The sequence below is a fragment of the Rhinolophus sinicus genome, linkage group LG16 (genome assembly GCF_036562045.2).
Source record: "Rhinolophus sinicus isolate RSC01 linkage group LG16, ASM3656204v1, whole genome shotgun sequence".
In the NCBI taxonomy this organism is placed as follows: Eukaryota; Metazoa; Chordata; class Mammalia; order Chiroptera; family Rhinolophidae; genus Rhinolophus; species Rhinolophus sinicus.
Window position 1 is genome coordinate 4,316,976 of NC_133765.1, and position 22,743 is coordinate 4,339,718.

Genomic DNA, 22,743 nt, shown 5'->3' on the forward strand with positions numbered 1-22,743 from the left:
GCTGGATGACCTCCTTACACCATATACAAAAATAAATTCAAAATGGCTTAAAGATTTAAATGTAAAATCTGAAACCATAAAATTCCTAGAAGAAAATATAGGAAGAAACTTTACAGACATTACCTGGAGTAAGATTTTTACTGATATATCCCCTCGCACAAGGGAAGTAAGAGAAAAAGTAAACGTGGGATTGCATCAAACTAAAAAGTTTTTTCACAACAAAGGAAACCATCAATAAAACAAAAAGGGATCCTACTGAATGGGAAAATATATTTGCCAATGACATATCCGATAAGGTGTTAATATCACAGACAAAAAAACTCACTCAACTCAACTCCAAAAAAACAAACAACCCAGTTAAAAAATGGGCAAAAGACATGAAGAGACATTTTTCTAAAAAGGACATACAGATGGCAAGCAGACATATGAAAAAATGCTCAACCTCACTAGCCATCAGAGAAATGCAAACAAAAACCACAATGAGATATCACCTCACCCCAGTCAAAATGGCTATCATCAATAAATCAACAAACAACAAGTGTTGGCGAAGATGTGGAGAAAAGGGAACCCTTGTGCACTGTTGGTGGGATTGCAGATTGGTGCAGCCACTATGGAAAACAGTATGGAGATATCTCAAAAATCTGAGAGAGGAACTACCTTATGATCCAGGAGTTCCACTCCTAGGTATCTATCTGGAGAAATCCAAAGCTCTAATTCAAAAAGATTTATGCACTCCTATGTTTATTGCAGCACTATACACAATAGCCAAGACATGGAAACAACCAAATGCCCATCGGTAGATGACTGGATTAAGAAACTGTGGTACATTTATACAATGGAGTATTACGCAGCCATAAAGAAGAAATAAATCTTACCATTTGCAACAACATGGATGGACCTAGAGAACATTATGTTAAGTGAAATAAGTCAGACAGAGAAAGAAATACCATATGATCTCACTTACATGTGGAATCTAAAGAAAAGAATAAGTGGTGACGTCACAGGAATGGCGGCAGCGGGGCGCACTTTTTGAGTTCTCCGTCCGATCTTATCAGAAACGGGAAGCTTATAACCCATCAAAGGACTCTCTGCTCATCACGCAGAACAGCGAAGAGACTCGTGCAGGGATTTCTTGCAGGTGGGGAAAAATTGGGCGAGCAAGGGAAGAAGGAAGGGAGCGGAGCGGAGACACGCCGCACCTGCGGCGGTGGTGGGGACGCAGGTTGGAATCGCGGTCCACACCTGTGGCGGTAGAAATTCGGCCCCCACCCTTGAGTTGTGGAAATCTGCTCCGCACCTGTGCCTGTGAAATTCCAGCCCACACCCACGGCTACAGATACGCAGGATATCCCAGGACGGAGGAGAGCCCGGAAGCCAGGAGGTGGGCGTTTTGCCCTGCGTCCCACAGCGGACCTCTCCGCTGCAGGGGCAGCATATCCAACATTTGAGGCAATAACTCCAGCTATCTCCAATAAGTCTTAGGCCGGACAAAGGACAAACTCCATACCTGGGCCCCTCCCCCCGCTCTTCCGACCCTACCCCCGCCTTTCTAGAGACTTGATCTAGCCCCTGCACTAAGGAGCAGCGGCAGATTACAGAGGCGCCTTGGAGCCCAGGCTCCGGGAAGACAGGCGGGCAGCTCTGGCCCAGGGAGAAGGCTAGGAGCTGGGCTGGGAGAGGGGGGAATCTTCCGTCCCCAGCCACCGCCTTTTCTGGCCTGCGGGAAGAGTGTTAAGACAGCAGGGCTGGGAAAGAGAAGACCCCTCCTTCCATCCCCAGCCCCCACCCTTTCTAGCCAGCCTAGAGCGGGGCAACCACATCCCCAGCTGCAGAGACGCAGGGGTTCCCAGGACAAAAGAGAGAACACAAAAGCCAGGTGGCGGACTCTACTTTGTGTCCCACAGCAGACCTCTCCCCCCTGCAGAGGCAGGATATCTAGCATTTGAGGCAATTAACTCCATACCTGGGCCCCTCCCCCCGCTCTTCCAATCCTACCCCCACCCTTCCAGAGACTTGAACTGGCTCCTGATCTGAAGAGCAGTGTCAGATTACAGAGGAGCCTTGGGGTTTGGGCTATGGGAAGACTGGCTGCTGGCTCTGGCCCAGGGAAGAGGCTGAGAAGAGTGTGGTTTGCCCTGGCCTAGGAGACAGGAGACTCATCCATCCCCAGATACCACCGTTTCTGGCCTGTGGGTGGGGTGTGACACAGCTGGGCTGGGAAAGAAAAGACCCCTCTTTCCATCCCCAGCCCCCACCCTTTCTGGCCTGCCTAGGGCGGGGCAATTACATCGGCGGAGGCATTCCCAGGGATCAGCAGTAAGTGGCAGATGCAGCACTCAGCTTTTAGCAGCTGAGGAACCCCCAGCCCGCCACACATACACACAGGGAAGAGGTGCCCTAAGACTCAGGAGAGCTGGACACAGGGCTGGTGGTGCTATTCTCGGTGTGCATGTGTGCCGGCAAGGGCAGAAACTGCACTGGCTTTGTAAAACCTACTGTCCAGACCCCTCAGCCCCACGCATCTAAAGCTGCAGCTTCAGCATCACTCTGGGCACCAGGTGACCGGCTCTACCTGCACAATACGCAGGGGACTCTGTGCTACAGCAGAGAACAACCTGGAGATTACTTGGTGGGCTTAAGCCACAACTGGCGCTGTCTTTTTTTTTGTTTGTTTGTTCTGTTTTGATTTGTCTTTATATTTTTGACATCTTTGCCTGTGTCGAGTGGGGACTCTGTGCTACAGCAGAGAACAACCTGGAGATTACTTGGTGGGCTTAAGCCACAACTGGCACTGTTTTTTTTTTGTTCTGTTTTGATTTGTCTTTATATTTTTGACATCTTTGCCTGTGTCGAGTGGGGACTCTGTGCTACAGCAGAAAACAACCTGGAGATTACTTGGTGGGCTTAAGCTACAACTGGCGCTATTTTTTTTGCTCTGTTTTGATTTGTCTTTATATTTTTGACATCTTTGCCTGTGTCGAGTGGGGGTTGTCGATTGTTTTTTTACATGTGAATGTATTTGACCTTTTCCTTGTTGTTGTTGTTGTGCTTGATGATTTGCTTTGTTCTGTAATTGCCCTACCAGGGCCCAGCTTAAGAGGCACAAGATTCAACATACCCAGCGGCCAACTCCAGACCAAGCCAGAGTACTACCGGGTTTGACCTACAAGTGACACACCCAGAGGGGATTATTTACAGGCACATAGAGGCCAAAGGGCAAACCACATCTAAGCGGTCAACCCTCACGCAGCAGAATACCCTGCGTGGGCAAAGCCAAGTCTCACAACTAGTCAGCCTAGGAGTTAACTCCACCTACTCACAAGCGAAAAGCAATTAAGGATCTTCTCTAACAGGACAATATACACAACACAAGAGTCACTTTTAGAGCACACGCAGGGGAGAAGAATGAAGTAGTGCAAGTCAAATATAAAGGACATTTATTATATACTAATCCAGCAAGAACCAAGAACTCCAGGGCATCTACCTAATACATCGAAGCAAACACAGAGAGTCAGCCAGAATGAGGAAACAAAGAAACATATCCCAAATAAAAGAACAGAAGAAACCTTCAGAAATGGAACTAAATGAAGCAGAGGTAACCAAACTGTCAGAGACAGAGTTCAGAATACTGATGATAAGAATGAGTAAGATTTTTACTGATATATCCCCTCGCGCGAGGGAAGTAAGAGAAAAAATAAACATGTGGGATTACATCAAACTAAAAAGCTTTTTCACAGCAAAGGAAACCATCAATAAAACAAAAAGGGATCCTACTGATTGGGAAAAGATATTTGCCAACGATATATCTGATAAAGGGTTAATATCACAAATTTATAAAAAACTCACTCAACTCAACTCCAAAAAAACAAACAACCCAATTAAAAAATGGGCAGAGGACATGAAGAGACATTTTTTCTAAAAAGGACACACAGATGGCAAACAGACATATGAAGAAATGTTCAACCTCACTAACCATCAGAGAAATGCAAATAAAAACCACAATGAGATATGACCTCACCCCAGTCAGGATGGCTATCATCAATAAATCAACAAACAACAAGTGCTGGCGTGGATGTGGAGAAAAGGGAACGCTGGTGCACTGTTGGTGGGATTGCAGATTGGTGCAGCCACTATGGAAAACAGTTTGGAGGTATCTCAAAAATATGAAAATGGAACTACCTTATGATCCAGCAATCCCACTCCTAGGTATCTATCCGGAGAAATCCAAAACTCCAATTCAAAAATCTTTATGCACTCCTATGTTTATTGCAGCACTATACACAATAGCCAAGACCTGGAAACAACCGAAATGCCCATCAGTAGATGACTGGATTAAGAAACTGTGGTACATTTATACAATGGAGTATTACGCAGCCATAAAGAAGAAAGAAATCTTACCATTTGCAACAACATGGATGGACCTAGAGAACATTATGTTAAGTGAAATAAGTCAGAAAGAGAAAGACAAATACCATATGATCTCACTTATATGCGGAATCTAAAGAAAAGAATAAGTGAATGAACTAATCAGAGACAGTTTTGGAAACATGGAGGAAAAACAGAGGGTTGCTAGAGGGCGGGGGGTGGGGATAGGGGAAGGTGAGAGGTTTTGAAAAATAGTCGGTAACCACAAGATGGTCATGGGGGTTTGAAAATTAATTTGGGGAATGTACAGAGGGATAGTGGATGGGGGGAGGGGGGTTCACACAGTGTGAGGGATATAAATGATAAACGTCTAAGTTTTGCTTTGTCTTGTGCACCTGAAACTAATTAAAAAACAAATAAATAAATTTGGGGAAAAAAAACAAAAAACAAAAAGAAAAGAATAAGTGAATGAACTAATCAGAAACAGTTTCGGAGACATAGTGGAAAAACTGAGCATTACTAGATTGGGAGGGGTGGGGATAAGGGGGAAGGTGAGGGTATTAGAAAGCAGTCAGTAACCACAAGATTGACACAGGGTTACAAAAATTAATTTGGAGAATGTAATCAATGATGTTGCAAAGATTTTGTAGGGTATCCGATGGACACTTGTCTCATTAGCTGTGAGGACTGACCGTTACTACAGTGGAGGAGCTGTTGTGCAGAGGCTGACCTTATGGAGCAGAATTTGCTTTAGCAGGGCTCTGGTGCCTGCCCAGTCTGCCCTTTGGGTGTGGTAGCCTTGGAGGTGGCCAGGTGATACTCCAGCTCAGTTTGAAGCTGGCCACGGGGTGTGCCAGCCCCAGCGCTACCTGGGAGGGGACTCACCGCAGACCAAGTTCAGCTACATCCTGTGCCCTGCCTAAGGCCACCTGGAATGAGTCAAAAAGCAATCTGCAGATGGCCACCTCCTGTGCTGTGCTTGGTGGTGCCTCGAGAGACCAAGCCATAAACCAAGGCTGGCTGCCACTAATGCTGTGCTTAGGGCTGCTCAACCAAGGGTATGTGACATGCTGAAGCCACAAGCTACTTGTGAGGGTATTGTGAACCTTTCAGAGACTTTAGAGAATTCTGCAACATGAGCCAAGGCAAGCATACGAAAAAGCCACTGACAGCAGTTAGGATGTGCCTGAAAGTTGGGTGAGGTGTGGTCTCAGGGAATCACTAGGGTGGAGCAGATGAAAAGTGACAGCCAGTTTGATGGAGACTAAGATATGGCTTCTGCCTGCATCTGCACACCAGGAAGAGGGAGAGCTCAACAAAGAAACAATGGCTTCTGCCACCTCCTCTGTCTGAAAGAAAGATGCCATTCTAGCCCTCACTCTGAAGACAGACAGCTCAGCACCTCCCTGTATGTCCTTGTCACCTTTCAAGCTGTTATCCCAGCACTGGGGCTCAGAGTGACTGAGTCCATTAGCAATTAAGTCCTTGTACAGGCCCTTTAAGAGGAGCACCTGTGACTGTAGCTGCCTTCTATCCCACTGAGCCACAGACTCTGCTGGTTTTCACAACCAGAAGTTACAGGACTTCTCTCCTCAACACTGGAGCACTGGGTTGGGGAGCCTGGTGTAATGCTGGGACTCCTTGCCGCTCCAGGGCAGACCTCTGCAGCTGAGATATACCTTCTGATTTTTTTTTGTTTTGTTTTGTTTTTTGTTTTGTTTTGTTTTTTTTGTGTGTTTTTTTTTAATTAAATTTATTGGGGTGACAATTGTTAGTAAAATTACATAGATTTCAGGTGTACAATTCTGTATTACATCATCTATAAATCCCATTGTGTGTTCACCACCCAGAGTCAGTTCTCCTTCCATCACCATATATTCGATCCCCCTTACCCTCATCTCCCACCCCCCACCCACCGCCCCCGTTACCCTCTGGCAACCACTAAACTATTGTCTGTGTCTATGAGTTTCTGTTTCTCATTTGTTTGTCTTGTTCTTTTGTTGTTTTGGTTTATATACCACATATCAGTGAAATCACATGGTTCTCTGCTTTTTCTGTCTGACTTGTTTCGCTCAGCATTACTCTCTCAAGATCCATCCATGTTGTCACAAATGTTCCTATATCATCTTTTCTTACTGCGAATAGTATTCCATTGTGTATATATACCACAACTTCTTTATCCATTCATCTATCGAAGGACATTTTGGTTGTTTCCATGTCTTGGCCACTGTAAACAAAGCTGCAATGAACATTGGAGCACACGTGTCTTTATCTCTAAATGTTTTCAGATTTTTGGGTAGATACCCAGAAGAGGGATTGCTGGGTCATATGGCAATTCTATTCGTAATTCTTTGAGAAACCTCCACACTGCCTTCCATAACGGCTGCACCAGTCTGCATTCCCACCAACAGTGTATGAGGGTTCCTTTTTCTCCACAGCCTCTCCAACATTTGTTATTGTTTGTCTTGTTGATGATAGCCATTCTGACTGGGGTGAGGTGATATCTCATTGTGGTTTTGATTTGCATTTCTCTGATGATTAGTGATGTTGAGCATTTTTCCATATGTCTATTTGCCATTTGTATGTCCTCTTTGGAGAAATGTCTCTTCAAGTCCTCTGCCCATTTTTCAATTGGGTTGTTTGTTTTTTGTTGTTGAGTTGCATGAGTTCCTTGTATATTCTGGATACTAGCCCTTATCGGAGGCACTGTTTGCAAAGATCTTCTCCCATTCAGTTGGTGGCCTCTTTATTTTGTCAATGGTTTCTTTTGCTGTGCAGAAGCTTTTAAGTTTCATATAGTCCCATTCGTTTATTTTAGCTTTTACTTCCATTGCCTTTGGAGTCAAGTTCATAAAATGCTCTTTGAACCCAAGGTCCATAAGTTTAGTACCTATGTTTTCTTCTATGCAGTTTATTGTGACAGGTCTTATGCTTAAGTCTTTGATCCATTTTGAATTAACTTTGGTACATGGTGACAAATAGCAGTCCAGTTTCATTCTTTTGCACGTGGCTATCCAATTCTCCCAGCACCATTTATTGAAGAGGCTGTCTTTGCTCCATTGTATGTTTTAGCTTCTTTGTCAAAAGTTATCTGTCCATATTTATGTGGTTTTATTTCTGGGTTCTCAATTCTATTCCATTGGTCTATGTGTCTGTTTTTCTGCCAATACCATGCTGTTTTGATTATTGTAGCCCTGTAGTACAAGCCAAAGTCAGGAAGTGTGATACCTCCATTATTGTTCTTTTTCCTTAAGATTGCTTTGGCTATTCGGGGTCTTTTGTGGTTCCAAACAAATCTGATGATTTTTGTTCTATTTCTTTAAAATATGCCCTTGGGATTTTGATGGGGATTGCATTGAATCTGTATATTGCTTTGGGTAATATGGCCATTTTAACTATGTTGATTCTTCCAATCCATGAGCACGGAATGTCTTTCCATTTCTTTGTGTCTTCTTCAATTTCTTTCAAAAATGTCTTATAGTTTTCAGCATATAGGTCTTTCACATCCTTGGTTAAGTTTATTCCTAGGTATTTTATTCTTTTTGCTGCAATTGCAAAAGGAATTGTTTTTGTATTTCTTTTCTGAGATTTCATTGTTAGTATATAGGAAGGCAATGGACTTTTGTGCGTTGATTTTGTAGCCGCAACTTTACTGTATTCGTTGATTGTTTCTAATAGCTTTTTGGTGGAGTCTTTAGGGTTTTCTATATATAGCATCATGTCATCTGCAAAGAGTGATAATTTAACTTCTTCATTCCCAATTTGGATGCCTTTTATTTCTTTCTCTTGCCTGATTGCTCTGGCAAGGACTTCCAACACTATGTTGAAAAGCAGAGGTGATAGGGGACATCCCTGTCGTGTTCCTGAACGTAGAGCAAAGGGCTTCAGTTTTCTCCATTAATTATGAGATTAGCAGAGGGCTTGTCATATATGGCCTTTATTATGTTAAGGTATTTTCCTTCTATACCCATTTTATTAAGTGTTTTAATCATAAATGGATGTTGTATCTTGTCAAATGCTTTTTCTGCATCAATTGATATAATCATATGATTTTTGTCCTTTATTTTGTTTATGTGATGTATCACATTGATGGATTTGTATGTTGAACCATCCTTGTGCCCGAGGATGAACCCCACTTGGTCGTGATGAATAATCTTTTAATGCATTGTTGTATTCGATTTGCTAGAATTTTATTTAGGATTTTTGCATCGGTATTCATTAGAGATATTGGTCTGTAGTTTTCTTTTTTGTGCTGTCCTTACCAGGTTTTGGTATCAGGGTAATGTTGGCCTCATAAAATGAGTTAGGGAGTACTGTCTCTTCTTCAATTTTTGGAAGAGTTTGTGCAGAATTGGTATTAGATCCTCTTTGAAGGTTTGGTAGAATTCACTAGTGAAGCCATCTGGTCCCGGACTTTTGCTTTTGGGAAGGTTTTGGATGACTGATTCAATTTTGTTACTGGTGATCGGTCTGTTTAGATTTTCCAGTTCTTCATGGTTCAGCCTTGGAAGGCTATATGTTTCTAAGAACTTGTCCATTTCTTCTAGGTTGTTGAATTTGGTGGCATATAGTCCTTCATAGTATTCTTGGATGATCCTTTGTATTTCTGTGGTGTCCGTGATAACTTCCCCTTTTACGTTTCTGATTTTGTTAATCAGTGTCTTCTCTCTTTTTATCTTAGTAAGTGTAGCCAAGGGTTTGTCAATTTTGTTAATCTTTTCAAAGAACCAGCTCTTTGTCATATTAATTTTTTCTATTGTCTTTTTGTTCTCTATTTCATTTAGTTCTGCTCAAATTTTGTTATTTCCTTTCTTCTGCTGACCTTGGGTTTTACTTGTTCTTCTTTTTCTAGTTCTTTAAGGTGTAACATGAGGTTATTTATTTGGGAGTTTTCTTGTTTTTTGAGATAGGCCTGTAATGAGATAAATTTCCCTCTTAAAACTGCTTTCGCTGCATCCCAAAAATTTTGGTAGGATGTATTTTCATTGTCATTTGTTTCTATGTATCTTTTGATCTCTCCTCTAATTTCTTCTTTGACCCAGTCCTTCTTTAAAAGTATGTTGTTTAATCTCCATGTATTTGTGTTTTTCCGCTTTCTTTTTACAGTTGATATCCAATTTCAAAGCCTTGTGATCAGAGAATATGCATGGTATGATTTCAATCTTCTTAAATTTGTTGAGACTGATTTTATGTCCCAATATATGGTCTATCCTTGAGAATGTTCCATGTACACTAGAAAAGAATGTATAGTCTGATGTTTTAGGATGAAGTGCTCTATAAATGTCAATTATGTCCATTTCATCTAATGTGTCATTTAGGGCTACTATTTCGTTATTTATTTTCTGTTTGGATGATCTATCCATAGCTGTCAATGATGTATTTAAGTCCCCTAGTATAATTGTGTTTTGGTCAATTTCTCCCTTTAGTTCTGTTAGTAGTTGCTTGGTGTATTTGGTGCTCCCTGATTGGGGGCATAAATATTGATGACTGTTATGTCTTCTTGTTGTACAGTCCCTTCACCATTATGAAATGTCCATCTTTGTCTCTTGTTATCTTTTTCACCTTGAAGTCTGTTTCATCTGATATCATTATGGCTACACCTGATTTTCTCTGGGTACCATTTGCTTGGAGTGTCAATTTCCACCCTTTCACTTTGAGTCTATGCTTGTCCTTGTAGCTGAGATGTGTCTCTTGGAGACAGCATATGGTTGGGTTTAGTTTTTGATCCAATCTGCTACTCTGTGCCTTTTTATTGGTGAGTTCAGTCCATTTACATTTAGGGTGATTATTGATATGTGAGGATTTCCTGTCATTCTATCCTTAGTTTTCTGGTAAGGCTGTGTCTCCATTGTTTCTTTGCCTTTTGTTGTTGTCTATTATTTCTGTGTGGTGGTATTCTATGATGTTTCCCTCTGTTTCTTCTTTTATTTCAGTATATATTTCAATTCTGGATTTATTTTGAGTGGTTACCCTTAAGTTTATGTAAAAGAAAGTTTGATATTTAGAGTATTCCATTTTCTTCAGTACGCTTACTTTCTCCATTCCCATATTCGGTTCAGGCCTTTACTCTCCCCTTTTTGAGTTTTGGTTGCCACAAATTGTCCCTGTTGATGGTGGTCGAATAGCCTCCTTTAGTATTTCTTGTAGTGCAGGTCGTGTATTAGAAAATTCCCTCAGCTTCTGTATGTCTGGAAAGGTCATTCCTCCTTCATATCTAAAGGATATCTTTGCTGGATATATTATTCTTGGCTCATGGTTTCTCTCTTTCAATAGTTTGAATATTTGGTTCCACTCCCTCCTGGCTTGTAGAGTTTCTGCTGAAAAATCTGATGCTAATCTAATGGACTTTCCTTTGTAAGTTACCGTCTTCTTTTCCCTGGCTGCCTTGAGGATTCTTTCTTTGTCGTTGATTTTAGACAGCTTCAATACAATGTGCCTTGGAGAAGGCCTGTTGGGATTGAGGTAACTAGGTGTTCTATTTGCTTCTTGGATTCGAGGGTCCAGTTCTGTCCACAAATTTGGGAAGTTCTCATCGACCATTTGTTTGAATATATTCTCTGTTCCCTTCTCTCTTTCTTCTCCTTCTGGTATGCCCATTATTCTTATATTGCTCTTTCTGATGGAGTCAGAAAGTTCTTGTAGAGTTCTTTCATTTCTTTTAAGTCTCAAGTCTCTTTCTTCTTCAATTTGTGTCATTTCCAGGTTTCTATCTTCGATGTCACTGATTCTTTGCTCCATCTGGTCAACTCTACTACCTAAGCTGGTTATTTCATTCTTAATTTCTTCTATTGAGTTCTTAATCTCCAGAAATTCTATTTGGTTCTTTTTAAGATTTCAATCTCTTTCGTAAAATGCTCATGCTGTTCTTTGATTGAGTTTCTGAGTTCCTTTAACTGCCTATCTGTGTTTTCTTGTATCTCGTTGAGTTTTTTCAGAACTGCAATCTTGAATTCTCTGTCATTTAAGTCACATATTTCTGTATCTTTAAGTGCCTTCTCTGGAGATTTTTCACTTTCTTTCTGAGCTATCTTGTTGCCTTGGTTATTCATGGCGATTACTGGTTTACTATTTCTCTTCCTAGACATCTACAGGAGTGACTTCTGCAACAGGTTGATAGAAAGCGGTCTTTCTTTTGTTTGCCAGTACTTGTTGGTAGAATGTTTTATTATTTCTCCAACTGCAACTTATTTTTCTTCTCCCACACAGTAGTGCTATGTTTTCTCTGCACTATTCCAACTTCTCACGCAATGGGGGATTCCCTGGGAGACGGGCTTCTCTTCTGTTAATAGTTCGTCTAGGTCACAGGGCGCAGTGTCCCGGTGGGTATGCGGAGAGCTTTTGATGTTCGAAAGCTCTTCCAGCTGCTGATTCAGAGCCCGTATATTTCAGCAGTTCTGTTTACTCCTGCAGGGATCCGCCCAGATAGGTGGGGTCAGGGGCGGGGTGAGTTGTGAGAGGTGGCCCAGAGCAATGGCGTCGACCACCACCACAGTCGGTCCTGCTTCCACTGCTCTCTCCCCTTTGCTGGAACTAGTTGGGCTGTGAATTTGTATTTGCGGTCCACAGATCTCAAAACAGCAAATTTTCTGTTGTTTTGATCTGACACTGCTACTGTTTCGCTTCTAGCACCGGGCAGGTGGGGGCGGGGCGAGCTCTGGGAGGGGAGGGAGGGGGCGGCTAGTCTCAGTGCCTAAGGCTCCGTTCTCTGCTTTGCTCGGCAGTGCGGGCTTAAACCACCGTTTTCATCCTTTTTCCCTCAGTCTTTTCTCCGAGGTCTCTGCCGTGAGCGTTGGGTTCAGCCGTGTTATATGCTGTCCCCTCAGCCCTGTGGAGCCCTGGCGGAGCCCTAGCAGTCCAATCTCCCGTAGCTGCGGTAGTTCCGGGAAGCAGCGAGCTCGGCACACTGAGCTAGGTCTGCGTCCTGCGCCCGCGCGGTTCCGTCTCCGTGCGCTTCTCCCTTTCCTCCTCCCTCCACTCGCGCGAATCTCCCACCTGTAGGTGATTTCAGTCGGTAGTGGGCCTCTTCGTGTTGCTTGTCTGCTGTGCAGGGAGTCCTTTGTGGAGTTTTTGTTGTTCGATTCTTTGTAAATTCCAGGGGAGCTTTACAGAGGTTCACCTCACGCCGCCATTTTTCCGGAAGTCTCTACCTTCTGATTTTTAATGGGCACTCGGGTGTGGGACCAGCCCATTCTGTGTCTCTGCCCCTATTACCAGTCCATATGCTGTTTTATTTCTAAATCTTTACATTGATTGATTTTTTTCATCTGGTTATGGATTACATTTTCCTAATTTAGCCTATTTAATAATTGTTTTGTTAGTTACAGGTGTACAAAACAATGTAATGGTTAGACATTTACACCCATATTATGGAAACCATATTGTGGGAACCATATTATACCCTTCCTTTGACACAGAACACATGCACAAGTTCCTACAAGTACACACACACACACACACACACACACACACACACACGTATCTTTAAAATAAAAACCATCTGTTCTGACTACATCTAAGTTTAAATTGAAAATATAAAAATATTTTAAAAGAGTATTCAGCATCAAATAGAGTCAGTGAATTGTAATGTTCCTACCAACAGTAAGATTATGAATGTTGCGATTCTCACCTTGGGTGGGCTCTTTGACACATCCCACTCTGAGCTGCCCTATCTGTGTGGACTGTGCAGTCAGGCAGCCAAGGGCCTCAGCATCCAGGACACACATTTTCTGGACTCTGGGACTCACACACACATCCTCTGCTCGATTCTCAAATCCATTGATTTTACAGGATGGGTCTTATTCTCCCCAGTACAGAGACCCTTCATTTCCTTTTTCTTTACCCCCACTCCACACTCTAGTTTGTACCATTGCCATGCAGCAGCCTACTTGTACCTGCCCCTAAAGAAAGGAGAGTCTGTGAGACGGATCCTTTCAGGAACTTTGCTTCACCTGTGCTTACACCTTATGTCTCCCTGTTTGGCCTCAGAAAGATGGCTGGCTAGTAAAAAATGGGTACGACTCCCCACGGCAGGGGGTGGAGGGGGGGAAGGGGACAACCCAAGCCAGACACAGCCATGTGGCAACCATCTGGGGAACTCACGGGGTTGATAGAGGTGGGCACAGCCCCCCACCTTCCCCCGACTAAGGAGAGCCTCTGCCTCTGTGGCTGCATTCCTTCCCACAAACCTGCAGGAGAAGTGACTCAGTGATGAGCTCTCCATATATTCATATGCATAAAGGTTTTGTCTGTTGGGGAAGTACTAATCGTGAGACTTAGGGTCCTGCTGCCTGCAGGCAAGGGTGATTGGCTTAAATCAGTTTCCATTGTAATGCATGGGATTCACAGATCTTGAGATTGACAAGCTTTACTTCTTTTACTTCCATACCTAACTAATAAAAGCCATGCTTTGGCCCAATTCGGGGCTCAGTCCTTGAGGCTGCAGTCCCTTGGCCCCATTTGCACTCTACTCTTGTCTACTGTCTTTCTTAACCTTGTGCCGCCCTTCTCACTTCCCACTGCTCTTGTCGTGCTGGACATGACAGTACCCAGCATAGTTCATGGCCAACTGGTGCCCAATAAATCCTTCCTGGCTGACTGGCACTCTGGTCTGACCTGCACTCTCTCTCCAGTCCTCTTTTGACCTCTATCCTCTCTACACGCACATTAGTCCACCTCAGCCCATCACCACCTATCTTACTTCTGGAAGGTTAACATCTCACCATGATGCCAGCAGGTGGCTCTCATAAGAGCTCAGCCCCTATGGCTGTATCAGTTGCCAGCATTGGCAATTATAGACTTTGGGGAAATAATCCTGTGATACTCATCCTTCAGGATGAAGCATAGGAGATGGGATGGTCCAGAAGGGACGGGGTCAGTTGGCTGAGACCCTTGTGCCATTCTTGACACAGATCCCTCTCCATCTCTCAAAGCCTCTCTCTCTGAGCCTCTCTCATGGCTTCTCTCTCTAAGCCTCTCCAAGCCTGGCATTGAGGGACAAGTCTGCTCTCATCAGCCCTCAACCTTTCCCTGTGTTTCATTTCCAAGAGTCAGTTCTGAATCACAAGTTTGAAAATCCAGTCAATCCACAGGAGCACCAAGCAACACCACGTCAAGTCAGCATTGCTCATCATATTTCCATCTGTTAGACAAATCACAGAATACTTTTATGAATTCCTTCTCTTCCCCCTCAGGCCACACTTAGTAATCATGCCATAGAAGATGGAAAAGATATTCACTACCAGGTGATTGTCTGAACTACTCCAGCATCTCTCTGGCTTTCAGCTCGTGTGACCTGGAAGAGGACGCAGCCCCCCCGCCCCCACGGTGTGAGCACAGCACTGCTCTCAGAGAAGCATGGTCATGGGGTGGGTGAGCACCGGGAGGGCTTCAGTGGAGAGGCATTGTGCAGACTCCTTTCCCAGAAGATGCAACAAAATGGAATTTCCATGAATAAGATATAATTGTGTGATTGCTTTAAGAAATTCCTGGATCTCTAGATTTACTTAGTACAGAGTTGTCTGGAGCTCACAGGCACCGGAGGGTCAGGTGAGAGTAGGAAGCTGGGTGCTTGTGCCAATGGTCTGCATTGGGCCTCAGAGAAATCTGCCCTCAGTACAGGTGCCAAAAATGACCATGGCCTCGGCCATAATGCCACCTTGCAAATAAACACCAAGAACTTTCAGCTTTTAGGTGTATTCACATTGACCTTCACCAGTACAATCTGTAGCATATGGATGATAAATAAAGATCAAATAACTAATATGTGCCTGAAACCACACACTGGGTATTCCAAGATACCCTGTCTTGTTTAATCCTCTAACAGTCCTAAGTATATAAAAAGTAACTGTTGTTTTGTATATACAAAAGTGAAGGCTCAAAGAAGATAAATAACTGGTGCAAGTTTGCACCATGTTAAGGTATAAATACAGATTTTTCTAAATCCAACTATCAGAATTTTCCTTTCACAACTCTGCTATGCATGACTACTCATTAAAGAAAAATAATTTATATAAATATTAATTACTTTGTGTTTGTTCTATGATATTTTTCCTTTCTCAATCACCATTTCAGACAGGGAATTAGAACATTTAATACTTCCATTTTCTTCACTCAGGTACGGTTCTTGAGGAAAGGAAAAAAAAAAAGTAGCCAGAACTTGACAGACATTCCTACCTATTACAAATTTTGGACCCATAAAGAAGTGATACCAAGTGTCTGTCCATGTTGGCAAAAGAGTGACTGTTTTATAGAACAAGGGAGGAGAGAGAATCCTAAACCCTCCACGGAGACAGAGCTGAAGATGAATAATCACAGTTATCAGGACCAAATGGCACGTGTCTGTCAGATCAAATCTTTGCCTTGCCAGAAATATAAAAATTGTAATGGAAAAATTAAAATACTTTTCTAATAATTTAGCATATACTAGAAAAGTGATAACTTTCTGAGTGCTGGGGTGAGAATAAGACAAGGAATTAACAGTAATTCTCTGTTACACTCATTTGTCAGTCTTACAAATCTCCAAGAATAATAATCTCATTCCTTCCCTCAAGGGTGCTTCCTAATATCTACAACCCTATCATCTGGATTCTGTCTTAAGTCTCACTTCAATAACTCTGAGTCTCTACGAGGATGTACATGGAAATGTCCAATGAAGTGTTGATTCTGGTGGCCTCAGGAGCAAGCAGCAACCTAGAGGTCCACCAGTGGACTAATGGATAGCTAAGATACAATTGATATATATTAGGGAAGGTCACACAGAATTCAAAGTAATGTGTACACACAGCAATGCAGATGGTGTTCAGTAAAGAAAAAAAGTGAGAGAGAAAATATAATTTAGAACAAAATGACATTTTACTTAGTTGCATGCATATCTAAACAAGTATCATATTCATACCCATTGGGTTCCTATGAAAATATGGCTGAAATTGGAGGAAAAAAATAAAGTACAGTGTGGCAAGAGGGGGTTACACACACCACAGATGCACTGAGGAGAATGATTAACCCAAGTCCGAACCTGAGTGCCATGAGTGGGGGAAAGCAGACTCTTATCCCCAAGAATGATGGATGGGATCAATGACGCGTGCCCTCATCACAGTCAAATATAAAACTGAACAGAATATATAAAGCAAATGTTTTAGACATTGGAAAACAGGCTGGGCAGAACTGCACACCCTGAGAGAAAGGAAACATGAGAATGTAAGAGGTGGCTTCACGTTCCCTTTGGTCCTTTGCGGATGGCATTTTCCCAATTGTAATCCAGGGAGACTCAGTCTCAGCAAAGCCACTTCCTTCTTGTTGAGTAGAGGAGGAGGAGACAGAAATTAGAGTTCAAGGTTGCTGAAGAGATGGGAACTTATAGGGCAAGATACAAAGGAGAGCAGAGACCCTAAACCTCTGTATAAAGACCTGGGCTGGAGGCAGCAAATGCAAAGGCAAGACTCCTAAGATGTCAAGCCGTGTAGCCCTTTCCTCTCACCACAGCCTCTCCACCAGAGTTTCCCAGTGACTCTGGCCAGCTGCACAACTTCTCTGGGCCTCAGCTCAGTAAAATCAGAGGGCTGACAAGATAATATGTCATTTGTTCTATTCTATGATTCTGATGCAGAGTACTCTGATCTCCTGGTAATTTTTGGAGGTGACAACAAACCCATGAGCATCAAATTTGCAGGGGCCATGGACCTCTCAGCCAATCTGTAGCCCTATTACATGACTGGTGTGCTTTTCTTCTCATGTCTTACATCGATTGTGTCAAAAAGAGCCATTCTCGGTCACCAGCCAACGTGTACGACTTCCTCAATGAAGAAATGATTATTACATTTTGTCAACAGTGCAAGGTGACAAAGGGCATAGAACAACTTTGTAATAACAATTATCATTGAAGGCTGGAAAGGCCCAACTCAGAGGGGTTGTCATGGAGATAAAAGGGGGCAGGGTTCTCATTCAGTCTCAGACCAGCCTCTCTTTACTCTTCATAGAGAGAACAGCCTTTCCCCCACCCCACATTGGGGTCTATGGCCATGGCCTCTGCGTCACCAACTGCCTGCCAGGCCCACACTCCAAGGCTGAGAAATGTCTGAAGTGCCCGGTTGGCTGCTAATAAAGAGTGGAAATTCCACAATTGCTACCCCAGGGAGGACTGAGGGTAAGATGGGGGACTGCCCTTTCTGGGCAGAGAAAGGGTCTTGTGGGGGGTTCTGGGCAAGTGAGATGCTCCCCGGGAGAAGACTGCTGCCTGGGACCTTGTCCCAAGAACCTGGGAGCCTCGTGGCCTGAACCTCCAGGGCCCAACCAGGACAGTCCCTGAGACTTCTGACCTCAGTCATATCCCAGGTGGAGCAGGGGATGTCAGTAGACAGGTGATCTTCCCTCTCCAATCATGTGCTTGTCATGTGACCTGGCTCTCAACTGTGAAGTATAACACAGGTGATCAGACAAGGTGCTCTCAATGCACGTCCTTACCATGCTCAGCTTCAGTGGGTCTCACTCTTGTACTCCTTCCTCAGACCGGATGAAGGAGTGCCTGTCTCATTCCATGACTCTATAGCTCCAACCCCTTGCCCTTGGCCCTAAACCCCTTTTCCTTGAGCCCTCAGGACAAGCCTTGAGTGGCCAGACTGGCCTGGGGCATATACACTGATACTCAAGGCCAGGGCTCCTTGGATCCTTTGTGAGACCAGCAGCTCTGACTTGTTCCCGTTTGAATCATCTACTTTCTTTACCCAGAACCTTTGAAGTTGGTCAAGGCAGGGAGAAAACCAGGCTGGGCTCAGAGTGGCAAGATCTTCTCCAGAAGTTTCCATGTCAGACCCAGTGTGAATGATTTTGCTTCTATTCCTGCTGAGGAGGTTGCTTTTCTTAGCTGAGTGCCCTCCATCGGCATGTGGTATCCATTCTTAATAACTTAGTGTCCTTTAGTGTTCCTAGCTGCTTGCGTGGCACGACAGCTCCTGTCTGCACACAAGGACATTCTGAAGACTCCCAGGACTCACAGACAACAAGAGCCACCAAGTAACACCCACCACATAGCTGAATCGAACCCTCTTGTGGCAGACAGGGATGGAGTGTGGAGACCATCGGTGGCTTTGAACAGACTAAGCTTTGGAGACCAGGTATAGAGATCATTCTTGCTGACCAGGGTATGTGGAGTGGGAGTAGACAGCCAATAACCCCATTGTTTATTTCAGCCTAGCTCCTATGTGCTCACTTGAGCAGGTCAAGGTCCCAACTCACCTTACCCAGTCCCTCTGCCCTTAGGTTCTTCTCTAGTGAGCCTGCTGCAAGACAGGGATACAAACCACGTGACCTCTTAAAGGTAAACTTTTCTTCCACATCTTTTTCTCTTCTAAGAGCCCCTGGCTCACTTTTCAAGCCTACCCACTCTAAGTCCTGCCTACTGCTGACATCTGATTGGTGGGAAAACTAAGAGAAAGGAGTGACGTCAAAGAGAAACAGAGCTAGCTATTTCTGAAAGGTGACAAGACAGATTTTATTCAGGCTCTGTAGTAGGGGAGAGACTTTGATATAAACTGAGGTGAACTCTGTTGAAGCAAAGGTGAGAGACTTTAAATGCCGGGATCAGCTAAAGACAAAGTACTGAAATTGGGGAAGGTTAGTCAATGTGATTGCTAACTGGGGCTCAGAGAAGTTTGGTCTCTACCCTCCTGCAGAGACTGGGAAACATCCTTCTTGATGATTACATTTCAAAGGGATGGCTCCCAGGCTCTTAAGAAAAACAGTTTGGGGTTGTAGAAGATTTACATTTCAAAGGGGCAGAGAAAAAAATTATAATTGCAAGTTTTCTAAAGTAAATGCTCTAAGACAAAGAGAATCAGTGGCCCATAGTCAGATTTTGGCTCTGATAACAGGAAATTCTTTTGGCATATTGAGCTTTCTCTGGCAGGAACTTTAAGGAGGGGCTGGGTCACCCCAGGGACACATCTTTGAGCTGTAGGAAGCTGGGTTAGTATTGGTGCAAGTCTAATTGTGGGGAGTAGAGAAAACCATTTGTGCTGAAAGTCTGCAGTCCTCACAGGTTGAGGTTGAGCAAAGCCTAAAACGTAATCTAGAAGAGGGCTCAGAGGAGCCTGGCAAGGGTTTGGTCAAGGAGGGATCTTTGTCAGCGGTTAGACTGTTCCGGGGCATAAGAGTGGTGAGATGACTTCTTCACTGTAGGTTACATTCTCCTTGAACAGATGCTACTGCTTGTGGGTTTGAATGCAGCCAACCACATCGCCTTGGCCATCACCTACCCCTCTGCCCTCTTTTTGGAGTAAGGAGATCTGGGGACTGAGGGGAATCCTGGAATGTGGGACTCCCAGTGCTGAAACCAGGACAATTCTGGGGAAACCGATTGGCCACTGACACCACAGTTGGACTCAGTTCGTCCAAACACCTTGCATCACCTGAAATACCCCTGCAGGGCCCTGGTGAGAGAGGAAGAGGAAGAAGAACCAGAGACACGCTGCCCACAGCTTCCCATTTCCCTGATCTGAGAACATTGCCCAAGGACCAGGCCTTTTTCAGGGTGAGTAGCTGAAGGACTCATTTTTCTGTGATCCCATCTTTTGGTGCCTTCCCTAGAAGTTTTGAAGCTGGGAAACCTGGGGCCATTTCTGTGAACCATGAAAGCCTGATCCTTCCACTCAGCACTGAAAGTAGTTAAAGATCTTGGCAGGACCCAAACCAGCACCTGCTATGTTTTCACATCCTCATTACCTGGAGTCCAGAGGTGTCCAGAATTAACTATTTCTCTCAGGTACTAGCACAGGCACTCAGGACTGTGTGCACTGGGGTAAGTTTTCACCTCCTCCCCACAGCAGAGGCGTCCAGGAGAGGCCTGAATACCTGCACATGGAGGCTACAGCCAGCGACTCCACTGTGACCCAGTCCCATTTTCTCCTGCACACTCCTCTACCCAGATCTGAAGGCCTCTACCTTGTGAGCACAGCAGAGACAACAGTGTTTCCATGTGTGGCAGAAGCTGACAAGTGACTGGGCCTGCTTTGCAAATGCCCTTCAAGAACAGCAAACATGGGACTGGTATGAGCCGGGGCAGCAGCTCTCTGAGTGTGGTGGCTGTGCTGGTGAAACCAAGCACTGACTGAAGCTTGCTGTATGCCCGGTGCTGCACAGAGACCTGTCACTATGGCAATATTGTATTTAGTCCTCACAGCAAACCTGGGAGGGGAGGTTGTCATAACCCCCAGTTTATAGAAAGAAAAATGGGGTTGAGAACTTGGGAGCTTCTTGTAATGGTCATCCCAGGCTCTGTTCCCCGAAGATTGCAGCACTGAATGGACAACAGGGAAGCAGACAGCACAGCACAGCCAGGAGGCAGCACCCTGGTCAGGGCCCAGGGCCATCGCTAGCTCACCACGGGGCTGTGAGCAGCCCCACTTTCTGCCCCTTTTCTGGCAAATGGAATGACAGCTCCCACCTGCTGCACTCTCAGGCCTGTGTGACGATCATGTGCACCAGAGCCTGGAAAGTGTTCTCCTTTTGTAGTCACAGCCCAAGTCCTTTCAGAGGAAGAAGCAGAGTGACATGAGCGGCTCCCTCGCTAGTTCTCAGCCTGTCCTCAGGCTGAGCTGATTCCAGAGGCACACCAGGGTAAGTGCCTCTGAATTCTCAGTGATAGGGGTGACTGATGGGGGCTCAGAGCGCTCCACCTACCCCTGTCAGAGTAAGACTTCAGGGTTAAGGCAAGGTTTTGCCAAGCATCTGCCCCTATCGGTGTCCTGGAAGCACCTCTGCTTCCAGATCAGGGCTCCGTGTTACACCAGCCCAGGGTTCCAACACTGCCCCCTTCCAGAGCACCGAGGCCCAAGTAAGCTCAGGAGGCAGCTGGTAACAGATCATCACCCTGGCTTTTCTTTGAGGAAAAGGAGCTCAGAGAGGCTAGGCGTCCATGCCAAAGCCACATAGCAGGCCAATGGGCACAACTGGATGTATCATGACTCTCCAGCATGTTGGGGTCTGCCTAATGGGTGCCAGGCTCTGAGTCCTCAGCTGTTGTAGGTACTTGGGCCCCATGGGCTCCTCCAGTCCCCATACTCCCACCTACCCTGCCTACCCAGAACATTCAGTAACCACAACCTTCCGACCCATCCCAGGGGGAGATCTGCTTGTCCTGGGAATGAGTGAGGAGGGGGAAAGCAGCCTCTCCTGTCAGACCCTGTGTCCTGCTCCAGGTGAGTGGCTGGAACCTCACCAAAGCCTGGGAGTCTGGTCATCAATAGACCATCCCTGGCAAAACACCCCAATTCCCTGCCTGCCAGGCTAGGAGCCTTTGTTCCTCCATCCTTGTCAGTCACTGTGAGACCGAATGCAGGTGGTGTCCCACCTGATGCTGGGCCCTAGGGCTGCGGTGGGCTGCTCTACCTCAGAAGCTGCTTCCTTCTGCTTTTGAAGATCTGGAGGCCTGGATGCTCCCCACCCAGTGGCTACTATTGGCCACAGAATTTGTTCTAGGTTCCCCAGCCACCTGGAGTTAGTGAGTAGACATGATCTCTGGAAAGTTTGTGTTCTCACCCCAGAGACTTCTCTGTGTCAGTGGGGTCCTGACACCCTTGGAGAGATGCAAGGCTAGACTTTACTGCTTTCAGGGTCAGTGGGCCAGGGCCCGCCCGCACATGAGCAGGAGCAGAGGCATGCACCTCTGTAAATAGGATGTCCTTCCTGAAGGGAGGGTTGGGAGAGCCAGGGGACGTAATGCACTGCAGTGTGCAGAGCCTCATTCGGCTGCTCATATGTGTAGAGGTTGTGACAAGACAGGTGCATCCAGACGGGGGCTGGGACTGAGCATCCTAACGGGATTCACCAGGGTGGTAAAGGTCCTGGGGTGAGTGACACCTCCTGTCACTTGGCTGGCCTCTCTAAGAACCAGGAGTGGGACAGTGTCTGTGATGGGCCTTTCCTCTTCCCTCTGAAACAATAGAAATCAGGCCTCCCAAGTCTCCTGCCCAGTAGGAACACAGCATGAAAATAGGCACTGACCCTGACAGAGACTGTCTGCCCTGCGCCTGGGGCCTCCTGGCCCAGCAGGACTCTCTCTTGAACATTTGTTCCATGCAGGGAAAAATGAAGCCAAGTGAGAGGCTGTCCGTCATATTGGGCCAACCAGCTCTGCTCCAGGGCCCCGGGGGCTGGGCAGTCAGGTAAGACCTGGCCTTTGCCCCCGAAGCTGACAGGCTGCGCATAGTGGCACTCTTTCAAAGAGTACAATATGGAAAGGGGAAGAAAAGGAATAACTTTAGAGTAGAGACACCTAACAGATACTACCTCAGCCCGTTGATCAAGGCCAGCACCAGTAGTGATAAGTCCCATCAATAGTATGTGCCCTTAATACAATGTGATGAGATGGCACTTCTTCTCTGTGGT